At 35.4% G+C, this 15,242-nt stretch overlaps 1 protein-coding gene across 1 annotated transcript in view; it reads left to right on the top strand.

Annotated features, from left to right (window-relative positions):
• LOC148939452 (uncharacterized) overlaps window positions 1–15,242 on the top strand; it is a 50,411-nt gene that overhangs the window by 24,747 nt on the left and 10,422 nt on the right. The window lies entirely within an intron of this gene.

Raw genomic sequence — 15,242 nt, 5'->3', positions numbered from 1 at the left:
AATTATATTTACATCTGTTTTTAGTGTAGTAATTACATAGCAATTAGCATAGCATTTCTTAGGATTTTCTTTATTATTTTAATTTTTTTTTGTCCAATTTTTGGCAAAAAAAAGGAAAAATGGAACGGACTTTCCTTTTTCTTTGTCAAAAATTAGTTTGGCTTGAATAGAAGATTAGTAGGCTATAAAAAAAAGGCTATAAGATTATAGCGGGGCACTACAAAAAGAAAACAGAAAAGAAATCTAAATATATATATTCTTAATTTTCATCTGAGTAGCTAATTTTCCTTATATTATATATATGTATATGATATATATATATATATATATATATATATATATATATATATATATATATATATATATATATATATATATATATATATATATATATATATATATATATATATATATATATATATATATATATATATATATATATATATATATATATATATATATATATATATATATATATATATATATATATATATATATATATATATATAATCGAATGTGTGTGTGTGTCCTCTATGCATTGCTACACTGTTCAGCCAATCACCAATAAACTTTAAGAAGTTTCCGAGTACGCTCTTACGAACGTTTTAGGTAAGATCCCCCCCCCATTGGTCCTCTTAATACTTTCCGGTCATGTTATTTGCATTTCCTGGAAATTGAATTAATGGGTCAGTTAATTATGAACTCTGTCGTCTAGCACACTATAAAATCTCTTTTTCAATTAATTCTATGAATTTGGTATTCAACAGTTTCGCTAATTTGGTATTCAACCTAAACTTTTCAAGTTTAAAATACTATCATTATTTTACTTGTGGAGAAAGTGTCCCAGGGGGAATTGTCCGGGAAATCTTCCAGGAAGAAATTTCCGTCGTGGCGAATCGTAGGGGGGAATTCCATGGGAAGGGGGAATTCTCCACATTAAAATAAATCTGATTTGGATGCCGTTTTCCGATTCTTCACATATGTAATTAAAATAAATTAATTATGTAATTTATTACATAATTGGGTAAAGGACAAATTTTGTCACTGGAGAACATGACGGTTGAATAAATCAACGTTCGTTTTTGATCCCAGTGCATTATCGTGTTTTTTTTATTTATGAACTTGGTTACACAATGAACGGAAATTGTCGGTGGGATTTTCTGCAGAGGAGGGGGGAGGAGTAATTTATCAAGTACTTTTAGATTTAAAAGTATCATCGTTATTATTTCGTGGAAGGGGGAAATTTTTCGTAGTGGTGAGGGGGAAATTTTCCGCGGGAAACATTTTCTTGCTGGGATTTTCCCCTGGATTTCCTTTTTTAAGATTGCAACAATATGTGATGGGTGTTTTTTTTAACATAATTAAATGATAGTATTTTGCAGCTACTGCAATATAAAAATAGTGAGGTTTTCATTCACCGAAATTTTCCTGGAATCAGCAATAATTAGGATATCGATTTCGATCGGTAGCTGGGGAGATCTGATTTTCGATTCTGACATTTTCGCGAGAATTCACGACGAATTGATCGGCATGGCGCTGAGGGGTAAAAATTTAGCGACGAATCTTGTTCTATTTTTACAAGCAAGAAGATGCCTTTTCCTCTCAAAAACCGTTCTTATGAATATTAATTAACTTTAAATTGTACTAAAAAACGTGTATGAAAAATTGAAGTATCCTTTCTATTACAGAGATATGTTATGAAGTGATATAAAACATATTAAATTGGCAAAACTATAAAAATAAATAGTCATCTAGCTTTTTTATCTTGTTCTATGGCGTATTTCTGGGAGCCAGACGCATGAAAAGTGCCATATACGCCACAAGTTTCTTACCCATCTTAATAAAATCAAGTCTTACGGGTATATTGGGGGTTTACTTGAAGGGATCAACATGTGGCTTCGGTTGAACAAACACACACAAAGACGAGTCAGGTGGGAGCGGGACTAACAACTGAAACGTTTTTCCACGTTCTATTTGCTTGGTGCTCTCTGCTTCAGGCTCTTGAATTGAGCGAATACCCTCATGGAAATCAGTCATTCATCAAACATTGCTTTTAACGATACGGGCTGATTAGTAGTATGGGGTCAATCTGTTTAAGAGGCCAATAGTCTCACCATACAAGAGACCGATCATACAAGAAGCCGACCATACGATAGGCCCAGAGGTCCAACATACAACAGGCCAACCATAAAACGGGCCCACCATACAACAGGCCCTACATATAACGGACCCAGCATACGACGGGCCTACCATACAACGGTCCCACCATAAAACGAGCCCACCATACAACAGGCCCAACATACAACAGGCCCACCTTACAACAGGCCCACCTTACAATGAGCCCACCATACACCAGGCCCACCATACAAGTGGCCAATTACTTTAAGCGGTGTCCTGTCCCACCATACAAGCGGCCTATTACTTTAAGTGGTACCCTGTCCCACCTTACAAGCGGCCTATTACTTTAAACGGTGTCCTGTTCCGCCATAACCAAATTCATAGTTGGTGTTATTGCTAACTACAATTATAGAAGGTGACTTGAGATGCATGCTGGGCAGACATGTTCTTTTGATGGTTAATGAAATATGTTTCGATCTCCAAAAATTGTGATACGTCCGATCACACCCATTGAGTTTATATTGAAACTATTTTAAATGTGTTTGTATATCATATATCATCTTTGACTTTTAAAAACACCCCAGCCCCGACTACCCATTCTTGAACTTTTGAATTTAATCCGTGGAATATTTTTGAAACTGGGCCTTCAAGGGACGGTAAAGAGCAATAAGAAAACTAAAAATCGCATAAAACTGCCGTCGGGTAGTTTGCGAGCTTAGCCCTTGAGGCGAATCTTAACCATTTTTGATTTTGAACATTTTTTCTTAAAATAAAAAAAAAACAGATTTTTAAAACTTTTTTTCATGTCTTAAAATGACATACAATCTGGTGAACATAGTTTTCGGATTTTTTCTCTTTCGGCCACCCACTGGTACTCTTTGCTTGATCGTCAATAATACTTGGTTTATTCTATGTTTTCGGTCATTATTATTGATTGTACAGTGGAAGAATAAACACATAAGTCTGATTTAAAAAAAAAGGAAAGATGGATTTTTTCGAGAAAGCATGTCTGCATGATAGAGTTGTTGTAGCATTGAATGGTGACAAGGACAAATATTTGAATTGCGAAGCAAGTACTAATGGTGACATCATTGGAAATGTATGCGAGCGTTGTTGTGGCAGTGAAAGATTAAATTTCTCTGGAGCTTCGAAATACTTCAATGGTCATAGTGTTAGTTATGGCTGAGTCAAATTTCCAGAGATGATAGTGCTCAAGGATAACACAAGCCTAAAACTAATAGTTGATGACAATGGTCAATTTCTTGCTCATTGTACGGATAACACATTACCTCTTGATAAATAATATCAACATCTTTGTGGTATTACCATTCAACGGAACGTAAAAGCAAGACGAGCGTTTTCCGGCATCAATGTCATAACTCTGATCATGTCTGTGTGTCAGAACTTTAACGTGCGTAAAAATAATGTGGTAATAGACAGTGTAATCGAGAGTAAAATTAAAAGGGCATGTTCACATAACGCCACCATGGAAGTTAAAGACACTTCAATGAAAAGCACAACATCACCAAGGTTAATAGTATCAATGGTAGTTTACCATCAGATACCATCACGGAAAAGCGAAGATGAAATACTTCAAGAAAGTATTTGCACATAATATAGTTATCGTAGCATTGGATGCTGACAAAGACAAATATTTGAACTATCAAAAAAGCACTTATGGTGACACTGTTGAAAATATATGTATGTATTGTCATGACAGTGAGAGATTAAACTTCTTTGGACTACCGAAATAATCTATCATAACTGATGGTGGATGTAATAGAACAAAATTCCTAGAGATGATGTTCTTTGAACATATTGCATACCTAAAAGTAAGAGTCGACAGCGAGGGTCAACTTCTTGCTCGTAGCACGGGTAACACGTTACCTCTTGATAAATCATATCGCCATCTTTAGGGTGATACCATTCAACGGAAGGTAAAAGTAAGACAGGCCTACTGCTGCACCAATGACATAAAACATATCATGTATCAGTGCCAGAATTGATACCTGTGTAAAACCAAATTTGTAATAGACAGTGAAATCGCCGGCAAAATAAAAAGGGCCTTGGCAGGTAATATCACTATGGAAACTAATGACAATTCTAAGAAATTGCAAAGTATCAGTGAATGATGCTAATATCATTGACAGTTTACCGTCAGATACAGTCAATGAACACAATAATATCAGTGATTAGCTATACGATGCGATTGTAGCTGAGACCATTTTAAAATTCGTAAATGACACCGAAATGGAATAAGTGCCCTGTCAAGAGAAAACATTACGAACAATTTTCTGGAACGAATTCAAACATTTAAATTTTTTAAATGATGATATTAATATCATGTAACATTGTATATGCCATTATTTCAACTAAAATAAATTATGCATTACTTTACTAGGTCTCCATTAATTTTAGGATACACTAGCAAATCTAATGTTTAGAATGTTTATTAATATCACCATAGAAATTAATGACAATTCTAAGAAAATCAAAGCTTCGGTAAATGTTTTCCCTGTCTAGATGGCAGGCCAATCTAAGTGAACCTAAACAGACCTAACTTGAAAGCAGTTAACTCAGTGTAACCTACCTTAAAATTCAGTTATACTGCCATCTATAGCAAAAACTGAAAAGATGAGAGCACTTGAGGTAGTGAAAACGTATCGCCATCTAGACATTGAAATGTAAAACTCACTGAAAGATTTTTCTTTGTATTTGGAAGTTTTGCTACCAAGGACATGAAATTAAAATGCTTTTACGTCTCTTGGTTCTATGTGCCTTAGCTCGAACTAAGATTTTTCTTTATATTTGGAAGTATTGGAACCAAGGCCGTATCCAGGGGGAGGGGGTTACCCGGTTTGACCCCCCCCCCCCCCTCTGAAATTTTTGACCGACTCGAAAATAAGTCGAAAATGAGTAAAACATAGGTAAAAATCAGTAAAATTAGTCGAAAAGTGAGTCAAAAATTAGTAAACCCCCCCCCAAAAAAGTCAAAAATTAGCAAAACCCCCCCTGAAAAAAAATCCTGGATACGGCCCTGATTGGAACCATTGGCATGAAATTAAAAAGTTTTTTGTCGCTTGGATTCATGTGCCTTAGGTCAAAAACAGATTTTTCCTTATATTTGCTGCTTTTGGTACCACGGACATGAAATTAAAAAGTTTTTTATCTCTTGGACCCATGTGTCTTAGGTCCAATCATACCTAAAAACTGTGGTTTTCTAAGATTTTTCTTTATATTTGGAAGTTTTGCTACAAAGGATATTAAATTAAAATGTTCTTTAGTCACTTGGATCCATGTACCTTAGGTCGAATTAAGATTTTTTTATATTTGGAAGTTTTGCTACGAAAGACATGAAATTAAAATGTTTTTCCCGCCTCTTGGATCCATGTAACTTAGGTCAAATTAATATTTCTCTTTATATTTGGATGTTTTGCTACCAAGGACATAAAATTAAAAAAAAATTCGTCTCCTGATTCTGTGTACCTTAGGAAGAATTAAGCTTTTGTTTATATTTTTGGAAGTTCTGCTACCAAGGACATAAAATTAAAAAAAATTTCGTCTCTTGAATCTATGTACCTTAGGCCGAATTAAGCTTTTTTTTATATTTTTAGAAGTGTTGGTACCTAGGACATAGAATTAAAAAGTTTTTAATCTCTTGGATTCATGTGCCTTAGGTCCAATATAACTTTTTCTTTATATTTGGAAGTTTTAGTTTCAAGGATATGAAATTAAAAAGGTTTTTCATCTCTTGGATCCGTGTGCCTTAGGGCCAATAAAGATTTTTCTTTATATTTGGAATTTTTTGTACCAAGGACATGAAATTAAAATGTTTTTTCATCTCTTCGATCCATATACTTTAGGTCAAATCATGATTTTCTCTATATTTGGAAGTTTTGCAACCAAGTACATGAAATTAAAATGTTTTTTCATCTCTTGGATTCAAGTGTCTTAAGGCAAATTAAGATTTTTATTATTATTTGGGAGTTTTGGTGCCAATAACATGAAATTAAAAAGTTTTTCGTCTCTCAGATCCATGTGCCTTAGGTCCAATAAAGATTTTTCTTTATATGTGCTAGTTTTGGTACCAAGGACATGAAATTAGAAAAAAAAATTAATCTCTCGGACCCGTAAGTCTTACGTCCAATCATACCTACAAACTGTGGGTTTCTTAGATTTTTCATTATATTTGGTAGTTTTGCTACCAAGGACATGAAATACAAATATATATATATATATATATATATATATATATATATATATATATATATATATATATATATATATATATATATATATATATATATATATATATATATATATATATATATATATATATATATATATATATATATATATATATATATATATATATATATATATATATATATATATATATATATATATATATATATATATATATATTTCAATTCTTGGGCCCATTGTCTTAGGTCCAATCATACGTAAAAACTGTGATTTTGTTAGGTTTTTCATTATACTTGGTAGTTTTGCTACCAAGCAGATGAAATTGATATATTTTTTCGTCTCTTGGATCCATGTACCTTAGGTCGAATTAAGGTTTTTCATTATATTTGGAAGTTTTGCTACCAGGGACATGAAAACACTCACAAATTAAAAGGCATGGAGTTTACCAAGTAGTTGAGTTTGTTCTTTTAAAAAGCGTTTTCTAATTAGTTTTTGATACTCAGTCATCGATTAAAAGACTTGGAATGTACCAAGTACTAAAGCTTGTTATATGCATAAGCGCTTTTTTTATGAATTCTTGATACTCATTCACCAATTAAAAGACTTGAAATTTACCAAGTAGTTGAGTTTGTTTTGTGCAAATGTGTTTTCTTATTAATTTTTGACACTCAGTCATCAATTAAAAGACTAGGAATTTACCCTGTAGCTGAGTTTGTTCTATGCAAAAATTTTTTTTACTAATTTTTGATTTATCAGTCACGATTTAAAAGATCTGGAAATTACCAAGTAGCTAGGTTTGAGGAGTAATGCCCCTCGAGGAAATTATAGCCTAGTAAACGACACAGCATTCGCACGGGATTCAAACTAATGGATAATTCTTCTGGCTTGGTATGTTTTGACGGGCGTTTTCGGGCTGAAAATCCTCTTCCTAGCTAATTTATCTATTATGGGCTGCCTCCCCATAGTAACCTAATATTTGTAGGCATGAATATATAATGATTCGGAGGTAATAGGCTTGATATTGTCTGTGCAGGATTTCTGTGCGGGCTGAAAACCATGTTGTGACCCAGATGGGGAGATCTAGCTGGGGAGATCTCTTAGAAAAGCTTTCAGTCATGTAATAGTATTACTGTAGCGTAAAGACGGAGTAACCTAGAAGACGACCGCTTTCCTAAAAAAAATTAGGATTGCACAAAATTTAGGCCCAGGATTGCACAAAGCCCCCATTCATGGAGGTCCCAGGGACTTCATACTGTCCGGTTCTAAGCCGGCTTAAGCACTTCGGTGTAGACTTTAGAAGATACGACGTTAAAAAATGACTATCGTATCGACATTTTGACTGAAAAATTCAGACGATTCGAACTGGATTTATTATGAGTTTTAGAAACTCATATTCCAGGGGTAGGAAGTATAAAATTAGGTAATATAGAATTTGTTTACTCAGGTAGGAAGGATTGGGTACAAAGACGGGGAGTAGTGCTCATGATGAATAAGGAAGCTGCTAAGTCTTGTTTAGGCTGGGAAGGTATTAATAATAGAATACTAATTGCTCATTTTATGACTAAAAAGTTCAGAGTATCAGTTATAGTAGTATATGACCCTGTAGAACCGACTGACGGAGATACTAGTGACTGAGATGAATTTTACTAACAGTTACAGAAGCAAATAGACAGGGTTCCAGGTAGAAATATGATGTTCTTACTGGGACATTTTAACGCCCAGGTTGGTAGAAAAAGGGATAGATGGTATCCTTACTTACTTACTTACTTAGGTCCCGGCCATCCTCGTGGGACGTTTTGGGGCCACTCCTCTTGCTAGCTCATGCGTAAGGGCTCGGTACAATGCTCTATCTGGTGCGATACGTGATAACTGGGCTATCTTTACGGTGTCGAATTGGAAGTTCTCCATCCATCGTTTTCGTGGTCTGCCTCGTGGGCGAAGGCCATGGAGGGATCCTTCAAGGGCGATTTTCGGAAGGCGGCTCGGCTCCATTCGCTTGACGTGGCCAAACCAGCACAGTTGTTGCTTCTTAATTTTATTGAGTATGGTTTCAGTGGACTGGAGCCTTTGACGTACTTCCACATTTGTGATTCGGTCAGTGTATTTGAATCTAGAAATGCGACGGAGGCATCTCACCTCAAAAGCTAGAAGTTTTATTTCGTCTTCGGTTTTCAGAGTCCATGTTTCACATCCATAAATAACTATGGGGATTACTAAACTGTTGAATAGGCGCATTTTGAGTTTGTTGGATAGGTGGTTACTTTTCCAGAGGTTGGCTAGTCTTCCGAAGCTAGAGCTAGCAAGTGCAAGTCGACGTTTCACGTCAGAGCTATGGCAATTATCTGAGGAGAGTAGGCTACCAAGGTACAGGAAGTGATCAACCGTTTCAACCTGTCTCCCGCCTATGGTGATAATGGGCGGGTTATCTAGTTCACGTCTCGTAGTTACCATGACTTTGGTCTTGCTGGCATTGATCTCCATCCCGAACGGCTTTGTGGTATCGTAGAGTTTATCAGCTTGTGCCTGCAATTCTTATGTAGAGTTGGCTAGCTCATCAATATCATTAGCGTAGGCAAGATTCTCTATTAACACCCCTCCTATTGTTGCGCCATATTCCGACTGCATCATCGACAGAACGGCATTTTGAAAGAAGTTGAAAAGATGTGGTGATAAGATGCAACGCTGGAGAACTCCTGATGAAGTTGTGAACTCTTCTGACAACCCATCAGCAGTTATTACTTGGCCTCGGAACTGGTCGTACAAACTCTTGATTTTTTGGACTATCTCAAAAGGGATCCCGTAGTGAAGGAGGATATGCCATAGTCCTTCACGCCATATCAGGTTAAATGCCTGACGGAAATCAACGAATAGTTGGTAGAGTTCTTGGTTGAATTCGATGTGTCGTTCCATGAGTTGCCGAACGACAAATATCTGATCGATTGTTGATCTTCCAGGGCGGAAGCCGGCCTGATATTCTCCAATGGCAAAGGCAGTTGTTGCTTGAATGTGAAGGAGTAGGATTTTTGTCAGGACACGTGACTGATGGCTCGTGAGGCTGATCGGACGGTAGTTTCCGCATTCTTTCTTTGACCCCTTTTTGTGAATGGGTACAATGGCAGCCTTGCACCACTGACGGGGTACGTGGCCGGTTTCCCACACCGCAGACACAATGGCATGGTACAGATCAGTTACATCATCCGATCTGACGTTAATGAGTTCAGCGGTGACTCCGTCTGGGCCAGGGGCTTTTCCTTGTTTGAGCGACTTGATTGCTGACTCGGCTTCTGACTTGAGTGGGGGTGGTGGTTTGAGTTCTTGGTCGGTTATGGGGAAGTGGGTTAGTATTTTAGGATCCACAGCTACTGGGGGATTCAGTTTATCGTTAAAGTATTCTTTCCATCTTTCAAGTCTCATCTTTGAATCGTAGATGTTATGTCCATCTTTGTCCAGGATCACTAATGTTTGCGGCTTTTTTTTCCGGCTTAACTCGCGTACCATTCTGAAAACTGCTCCGCTATTCCCCTTCTTGGACAGTACTTCGCCGTCTTTACAATTCCTCCGCAGGTGGTTACATAGTGACTTTCTGATCTCTCGCTCTACTCTTCTCTTGAGGAGCTTGTAAGTATCCCAACTGTGACGGTTGGATTTATTGCAAAAAATTCGCTTATCCTCGCATAGCGCAATGATCTCATCTGTGATCCATGGTTTTTCATCCATGGTTTTTCATGGTTTTTCAAACCATCTCATGGTTTTTCAGATGGTATCCTAGCCTAGATAAATTTGGTGTAGGAAAAGAAAACAGTAATGGATACAGACTTTTGTAATTTTGCAGGTATAACAATCTAGTTATAACCAATACGGTGTCTGGTAATAAAATGGCTCATAACTTAACATGGTATTCACGTGATGGTATGACAGCAAACCTTATTGATTATTTTATCGTAAACCAAAGGCTAGCAGTATCAATACAAGATACTAGGGTATATAGGAGTGCCGTTATTGATGTTAAGAATAAAGATCACCATCTAGTAGTGTCAAGGTTAGTTTAAAGCTGAAATATCGGAAGGGTAACTACCTTCCGGGAAGTTATGATGTTGGTAGACTCCATGATAAGAATTTGAGGAAAACTTTCCAGGAACAGTTGAATACTAAACTTAAGAGTTTAAAATTTAATTTTGTGGAAGATGGTTGGAATAATTTTTGAAAAATAATTTGTGAAGTTGCTGAAGGTGTCTTAGGGAAGAAAGCTAGAACTGCAGCTAAGAATATTAGTAAAAAAGCTTTCTGTTGGAAAAAAAGGAGAAAGGAATTGTACAAGAATTAGCTGAGTGATAGATTATATGGAAACAAAATAAATGTAAAGAAAGTGAAGAAAATATTAAAATAAGAGCTAAGAAGGTGTGAAGTGAAAGCCATAAATAAAAATACTGATGATCCGGAAGATGCAGCTAGAAGGCATAATAATAATATATTGTACTGTCATGTTAACAACTTTAGAGGGAATGGTCAATGCGGACTTGGCCTAGCTAAAGATAGGAATGGGGTCGCAATTAGTGACAAGGAAAAAACTAAAGAGAGATGGGCCGATCATTTTAAGAATTTGCTTAGCCGAGATAGAGTTCCAATAAGAGATATAAAGGAAAATGAAAAAGTTTACGATATCTTGGATGTGAAGGAAGATTTGTTTTGTAAGGAAGAATTAGCGACAGTATTAAAAGGATTAAAAAATAATAAGGCTCCAGGTGCTGATAGGGTGGTAAATAAGTTTCTTAAATATGGTGGCTCTGAGGTTAGAAATAAGTTACTGAAGATTATGAATACGATTTTTGGAAAAGGGGAAGTAACTAACGATTTTAGGAAAACTTTAATTAAGCCACTTTATAAGAAAGGTGATAAAAGTGAGTGTAGTAGTTATCGAGGGATTAGTCTGGTCTCTGTAGGTAGTAAATTGCTTAGTACTATGATACTTTTTAGACTGAGAGATGCCGTAGACAAAGTTTTAAGAGAAGAACAGTGTGGTTTTAGAAAAGGTAGAGGATGTGTCGACCTAATTTTCACTCTTAGATTAATAATTGAGAAGTGCCTGAATTTTCAAACACCTTTGGTCCCCAGTTTTATAGATTATGAGCAAGCGTTCAATTCTGTTGATAGAAGTGCTTTAGTAAAGGTTTTATCCTTGTATGGTATACCAGACAAACACATTAAAGTGATTAGTGCTATGTATGAGAATAGCACTACTGCGGTTAAGGTAGGAAATGAGGTAAGCAGCTGGTTTTGTATTGAATCAGGAGTTAAGCAGGGTTGTGCTCTATTCCCCTTTATATAGATTATTTTGATGGACTTTGTCTTAAGGAGCACAGGAAAGGCAATGGGAGGCCACAGAATAAAATGGAGAGGAAAAAGTCTCCTGGATTTAGATTATGCTGATGATTTAAGCATCTTAGATGAAAGTGTGAGCAAAATGAATCAAGTTTTAGGGGTTTTGCGGGTTCATGGTGCAAGAATAGGTTTGAAAATTAATGTTAAGAAGACTAAGTCACTAAGGGTAGGAATAAGTGAAGATGAAAAGGTGAAGTTGAGTAATGAAATGATTGATCAGGTGGACAGCTTCACTTACCTTCGTAGTATTATTAGTAAAGATGGTTGGAGCAGTAAAGATGTCAAAATTAGAATAGCTAAGGCTCAGGGTGTTTTTTCACAGTTAAAAAAAAGTTTGGGAAAAAAAGAAGATAAGTATGCAAACCAAGATTACAATACTGGAACCTACAGTGATGACAGTGGTCAAATATGACTCTGAAGCATGGGTGCTCCGAAAAGCGGACGAAGATTCGTTCGATGTTTACCAGAGAAATTGCTTAAGGATTGTTCTGGGTACACGGGTGACTGACCATATTTCCAACAATAGGCTATACCAAAAATGTGGTTCAATACCGCTCTCTAGGGCTATAATGGAAGAAAGGTTGAGGTGGCTAGGGCACATTGTGCGGATGAAGCATTACAGATTGCCGAAGCTTGTTCTTTTCGTCCAACCGTCTAGGGCTAAATGGAAAGCAGGTCGTCCTCGTCTGGGGTGGGAGGACGTCACAAAGAAAGATTTAAAGGAAATGGGAACTTCGTGTGCGGGTGTAAAAAGAGAGGCTTTAAATAGATTGGGATGGAGGAGGAACAGGCGCAGCTTTGTTGGCCTCGGGCGGCTTGGTGCTGCGGTAAGTTGTTAGTAGTAGTAGTAGTAGTAGTAGTAGGTTTGTTCTATACAAAAGTGCTTTTTTTATTAATTTTTGATTCTTAATCACCAATTAAAAGATTTGGAATTTACCAATTAGCTGAGTTTGTTGTGTGCAGAAGTGTTTTTTTTTATTAATTTATTAATTTTTGATTCTTAGTCATCAATTAAAAGACTTGGAATTTACCAAGTAGCTGAGATTGTTTTTTATTAATTTTTGATACTCAGTCATCAATTGAAAGACTTGGAATTTATCAACTAGCTTAGTTTGTTACTTTTTTTTATTAATTTTTGATACTCAGTCACCGATTAAAAGATTTGGCATTTACCAAGTAGTTAAATTGTACTATGCAAAATTATTTTCTTATTAATTTCTTATACTCAGTCATCAGTTAAGTGACTTGGAATTTATCATGCGACTGAGTTTGTTCTCTGCAAATGTTTTTTTTTTATTAATTTCTTATACTCAGTCACCAATTAAAAGACTTGGAATTTACCATGTAGCTGAGTTTGTTCAATGCAAAGGGGCTTTTTTATTAATTTTCGATATTCAGTCACCAATTAAAATATCTGGAAATTACCAAGCAGCTGAGTTTGTTCTATTTAAAAGTGTTTTTTTGATAAATTTTTTATTCTCAATCACTAATTAAAAGATTTGGAATTTACCAAGTAGCTGAGTGTGTTATGTGCAAAAGGGATTTTTCTTAATTTCTGATGCTCAGTCACCAACTAAAAGATGTGGAATTTACCAAGTAGTTGAAATTTATTGTATACAAATATACTTTTACTCATTAAATAGCCTAAGTCAGAATCAGTTAACGTAATGTAACTTAGGTGAAAAATCACTTGTGTTAACATCAATACCTTTAGTCAAAAACAAGAATATGGTAGCACATGGACAGGAAAACAAAAGCGGCATCATCTAAGACTGTAAATTAATAGATTTCGGTAGTATGGATTTGAGCAAAGTATTTGATTTCACGAACAATAAAAAAAACAAGTATTGTCTAATGGTACCCTTCTAAGAATATTCACTTCGCAGAACCATTTCTTAATTGGGTTCATTGACTGTATCTGATGGTACATTGTCGATGATACTAGGAACATTTACCGATGCTTTGATTTTTTTAGAATTGTCATTAATTTCTATGGTGATGTTTATAAACATTCTAAACATTCGATTTGCTCATGTATCCTAAAATTAATGGAGACCAAATAAAGTAATGCATAAAATATTTTAATTGAAATAATGGCATATACAATGTTACATGATATTAAAATGATCATATAAAAACTTTAAATGTTTGAATTTGTTCCAAAAATATGTTCATAAAGTAACAGGGCACTTACTTCATTTCGGTGTCATATACGACTTTTAACATGGTTTCAGCTACAATAGCATCATACATCTCATCATTGATATTATTGTGTTCAATGACTTATCTGATGATAAGCTGTTGATTACACTAGCAACATTCACCGATTCTTTGCTTTTCTTAGAATTGTCATTAATGTCATTGCTTTTTCATCATTGATACTATTCTGTTCAATGATGGTGTCTGATGGTAAACTACCAGTGATACTATTAACGTTCAGTGATATTTTGCTTTTCATTGAATTGCCTTTAATTTCCATGGGGATGTTGTCTTTCCATGCCCTTTTAGTTTTGCTCTCGATTACCCTGTATATTATCACATTGTTTTTACACAGGTTACAATTCCGACACTTAGACCTGATATGATTTTTGACATTGATGCTGGAGTAGGCTCGTTTTGCTTATACGTTCTTTTGAATGGTAATACAACAAAGACATTGACATGATTTATCATGAGGTAATGCTCTGTCCGCAAACTGAACCAAGGTGACCATTGTCATCAACTTTTAGTTTAGGCTCTTTTTATCTTTGAGCACTATCATCTCTGGAATTTGACTCTGGCATAAACAAAACTATGACCATTGAATTTTTTCGAAACTCCAAAGAAATTCAATCTCTCACTGTCACAACAACACTCGCATACGTTTTCAATGATGTCACCATGAGTGCCTGTTTCGCAATTCAAATATCTTTCCTTGTCAGCATTCAATGCTGCGAAAACTCTATCATGTAGACATACTTTCTCGAAATATTCATCTTTACTTTTTTAAAAAAGACTTATGTATTTATACTTCTACTGCACAATCAATAATAATGATTGAAAACAAATAATCAACCAAGTATTATCAACGACCAAGCATAGAGTACCCGAAGGTAGTTTTTATGCACTTTTTAGTTTTCGTATTGCTCTTTACCATCCCCTGAAGGTCCAATTGCAAAAGCACTCCACAGATTGAATTCAAAAGCTCAAGAATAAGCAGTAGGAAGGGGGGTTTTTAAACGCCAAAGATGATATATGGTATACAAACACATTTAACATAGTTTTAATATAAACTCAATGAGTGTGACCGGACATATTACAATTTTTGGAGAACAAAACATGTTTCATTAACCACTTAAAAGGATAGATCTGACCAGCATCCATCTCAAATCACAGAAATATTTATATCCTCGGAATGATACCAAAAATAATGCCCGGAAACAGATCACTGATCCAATTGAGAAATCGACTGCGCAAATAACTTGTTACGATCTAGTGATGCTTAACATCAGTTGGCAAACGTCCCGGAAGCAATACATGGATTGCCTTAGAATATATTT

This window comes from Artemia sp. Qi Xiang Cuo, chromosome 21 (genome assembly GCF_049724085.1).
Source record: "Artemia sp. Qi Xiang Cuo chromosome 21, ASM4972408v1, whole genome shotgun sequence".
Lineage (NCBI taxonomy): Eukaryota > Metazoa > Arthropoda > Branchiopoda > Anostraca > Artemiidae > Artemia > Artemia sp. Qi Xiang Cuo.
The sequence above is the reverse complement of the archived record's forward strand: the minus strand, read 5'-3'. Positions and strand labels throughout refer to the sequence as shown.